General features: G+C 40.7%; 1 pseudogene; it reads right to left on the minus strand.

Annotated features, from left to right (window-relative positions):
* Positions 1–1,061: 1,061 nt before the first annotated feature.
* Mdh2-ps1 (malate dehydrogenase 2, pseudogene 1) lies at positions 1,062–1,806 on the minus strand (annotated as a pseudogene).
* Between the last annotated feature and the right edge of the window lie 2,583 nt (positions 1,807–4,389).

Here is a 4,389-nt window from a genome sequence, read left to right on the forward strand (position 1 = left end):
GAACTAGATTGTTGCGGGGAGGGCGGCAAGGGGGAGGGGAATACCCATAAAGAAGGGGAGGGGGAGGAGGATGTTTGCCCGGAAACCGGGAAAGGGAATAACACTCGAAATGTATATAAGAAATACTCAAGTTAAAAAAAAAAAGAAAATCTCCTTCTGGGTGACACGTTCCTCCTTAAGCTGGCACCAGCACTTGTGTTTCCACTTCCATTCCATCATGAGATTTTGTAGAAAGTTGTTTCATTCCTGACGAGTTAGTTACACAAGGATTAATAAAGCTGTAACAAAGACTGTAACTAGGGAGTAACCTTAAGGCATATATGTGTACATAGAAGTTAGTGCAATCGTTTCTGACAAGAAAATCACCACAAAACTAATATTTACATTGCAACTTTGGGGACTAAATTCAATCTACTACAACAAATGTATACTGTACTCAAACAAATAAAATTTTCTGTAACAACATACACAAAGTAAACATGTTATTCAATAAATACAGAAAGCATTTTTCAGTAATTGTAGCCTGAAATATTTGTATAAAATTTATATTGCATACAAATACCAATAAAGCATTATACTTAAGGAACAGATTATCGCAAACGAGATTCTGGTCAATCTTTTCAAATATATTTCTTTAAAAGCCAATTTCACGTGGTCAATACATATAGCATATGCTTGGCTATGCCCTGGTCAGGATACAAACTCTCAAGTAATTTGCATTCTTAAAGGTATCTGCATCTTTCATCTGCTCATGTTCTTTTGATAACAACAGTTTCTGTAATAGGTGAAACTAAAACTGCAGGCTGACAGTTCTCTGTTTTGTCCTTTCTTTCTTTCTTTTCTTCCTTCCTTCCTTCCTCTCTTTATTTCTTCCTTTCTTAAGAAAATCAGAGAATGCTTTCTTGTCATTATCAACAGACCAGCCATAATTTGGAAGGGATGCTGATGCTGATACAACATCCTACATCAAAGCAAATTAGACTCTCAAGTGGTTCCAATGGCATAATACTGAATAAGGTAGGATGCTGCTGCTGCTGCTGCTCAAGCCTCACAACTCTTACTCATTTCATGTTCTTGACAAAGTCCTTGCCTTTCTTGATGGAGGCTTTGAGCTCATGGATGGCCTCAGCAATCATTTGCTCCTTGAAAGAACTGATTTTGCCAATGCCCAGATTCTTCTCCGGGCCCTTTTCCCCCAACAGCAAGGGTGTAGACAAATAAGTACACTCTGTTTCTTTGCCTGAAGAAAAGAACACTCAGCAGCTCCTTCCTTCCCTTTCATGGCATCCATGAGAGAGAAGACAAAGGGGGCAACAGCATATGATATTGCTCACACTCCTGGGGTAGCAGCAGATCTGAGTTACATAGAGACCAGACATGGACAGAGTGGCAGAACCTTCTCCAGCCTTGGCCTTCACAACTTCTGTGCCAGCCTTCTGGATCCTCCCAGTGAGTATAGCCAGCTGATCTTGGAGAAAGTCAACCTTGGGGATACACTGAGAGATCGGGGGATGAACGTCTGCCTGGAATGGCCACCGATTTCAGGCATGTTGACTGGAGCTGGATCCAAACCCTTTAGTTTGTCACAAATGTGCTCGCTCTGCCAGTTCCAACGGTGGTCACACCAAAGATCTTGTAGGAGCTGCACATGCCATGCTTCTTGAAAACTCATATTGTGATGGAGATGGTGGAGTGAATTGGGTTGGCAATGATGCAAATCGTGGCTTCAGAGCAGTGCTTAGCACAGGCAGCCCTTAAAATGCCCACAATGGTAGTTTTGGTGTTAAACAGGTCATTCTGTATCATTCCTGGCTTCCTGGGCACTCTGGCTGGGATGATAACCTTTTAGGCAATGTGGTAGCTGCTCCAGTCCATGGTTGCCTTTCACATTTGCTCTGGTCTCTATATAACTCAGATCTGCTGGTACACCAGGTGTATGAGCAATATTGTAGAAGGTCAGGAGGCTCACTGGGGGGCTGTTCTTCAGCAGAAGTTAAAGGGGGTTGCCCAGAAGCTCCCAATACAGCTGCTTTAGCATTGTTCTGGACCGAAGTGCTAAAGCTGTGGTGGAGCAGCACAGGCAGCAGAGTCCAAGAGCAGACAGCATGGCTGGGGCAGGCAGGGCACGGACCTATAGGCACTGGAGCTAACTTAATAGACTCCTAGTGAAATTCCATCTGTCTTATAAGAGCATTAATGCTGTGCAGAGACATGTATACATGTGTACGTGAGTGTACATTTGTGTACCCTTTCACTATGTGTATACATACATGCATGCTCATACAACTGTGTGTGTGTGTGTGTGTGTGTGTGTGTGTGTGTGTGTGTGTGTGTGTGTATAAATTACCAGGACTCTTCCTTGGGAACAATGGCAGTTGCTTTTTTGTAATTTATGTAGAAAAAGAAACCCTGGGAAGATGGCCTCTGGCTCCCGGACACATGAAAAACCTGCAAATCAAACTTACACAGTGGCAGAGTCAAGGGAGGCAGGTGCCCAAGAATATGACCAAAATCTTACTGTTCAAGAAGTGTAGTTAGGGCTCTACAGTAGTTGCTGCCATCTGTATTGGTTTTTGTTTGTTTGTTTGCTTGGTTGTTTGTTTGTTTGTTTGTTTCTGGAAGTATTGCACATGAACCACCACTTTTGACATATCCAGAATAATTTGTATCGCTGCCAACTTGAGATTACCAATGTCTAGTCAACCTTCCAGAGTTAGGAAAAAGTCTATTGAGTTTTGATCCCTGGACTGTAGAAGGCAGATCTTTATGTACATAATTCACATGAGAATGGACTTCCTTATCAGGAAAGAGGTTCAACTGTGAGTTACTTGATAGGAAAGGCATCAAGAGCTGCTGCTTGAAAGAGGATGAGGAAAGTGCACATCTGAGTATGTGACTACTACCTACCTGTATGCCTCATCTTCCCATCTTGTCCTCATGTCCCCACAGCAGCACAGGCAGGCAAGAACATCTAAGAGCATATTCCTTTGATCCAAATAATGAAGCATCATCCACAGACAGTTGCATCCCAACTTACGCCCTATAACAAAACCTTGTTTTTTCTTGCACCCAATAAGGATCTTTATTTTTTTTCTGGTTAATGTACAGTTTTTATTCTATTAGTTTTATTTCATAAATTTATTATTCTTGATATTACAGTAAAATTTTCTAGAGAAAGAGCAGTCACTTTCTAGAAATGGCAAATCATAAAGATAGTCTCATTGATGAATCAGCTTAGTAATATTATAGAAAAACTAAGAAAAATAATTACATTAATTTTGTCAATGAGAATTGTAACTAGCTTAGTTTGACATATTTTACTAATTTATAAGCATAATTAAATTATATTCATGAAAAATTTAATATTTGTGTCATGCTAACTTAGATCATCTTGTTTAACATTTGCAGCCAAGTTATTTGTATATTACTCATATATCCTGTTGAGTCTTTTTAGTAGTGTTCCTCATCTTTACATAGGTAGGGCTTGGGAAATCTTCCAATGGGCTTATCTCTGCAGAGGATGTGGTCCAATAAGGATCTTTATACTTCCTTGAGAGGAATAATCCAATAATCTGCTCTCATGTACACATCAGTTATGTAAGTAATAAAGTTCTGCAGAGCAGTTATCCTCCATTGCAACTTTGAAAGCAAGCTTGTGTGAAGGACCATCTATCACAACAGTGATCATAATACAGATCAAAACAACAGCAAACACAATGAACCCTGAATTACTGGGGAATTTCTAAGACTTCTATCATGTGATAGGCCTTGTAAATGAAGGATCCTAGAGGCTTTTGCCAGCCTTACACCCACTACCTCAGGTCAAAACTAGGCCAAGTACCAGCTTCCTGCCTCAGGTCAAGGTTAGGCCAAGTTCCATTCTCCACTCACAGTTCTCAGGAGGAGCAGGAACATTCCTGAAAAACCACAGAATGTACTGACCTGTAGTCACCTGACCCTCTGGTCCCAGATAGAGTTCGAACATGTCCTATGCTTGCTAGCCAATATTCAAAGGTCAATATGCTTAGCCAATAAGTTTAAACTGTAACATTGCTTATGCAACCTGTGCCCTTAAAAAGAATAAAAACCGCTTGTTACAGTCATTCAGGGTCACTTGCCTGTCACTCACCATGAGGAGCTGATTGAAGATCAACCCTGACATGCTGGAAAATGAACCTCCATTCTCATGTCTCACTTGGGGGAATCTCCCTGCAGTTGACTAATTTCCAGCCTTATAGTGTTTTGACTATTATGTGATGGGAGGAATTCTTTTCTGGTCCAGTCTATTTGGAGTTGTGTAGGCTTCTTGTATGTTTATGGGCATCTCTTTCTTTAGGTAAGAGAAGTTTCTTCTATAATATGTTGAAGATATTTACTGGCCCTTTAAGT

The sequence above is a fragment of the Rattus norvegicus genome, chromosome 5, assembly GCF_021556685.1.
Source record: "Rattus norvegicus strain SHRSP/BbbUtx chromosome 5, alternate assembly SHRSP_T2T, whole genome shotgun sequence".
NCBI classification, from domain to species: Eukaryota; Metazoa; Chordata; class Mammalia; order Rodentia; family Muridae; genus Rattus; species Rattus norvegicus.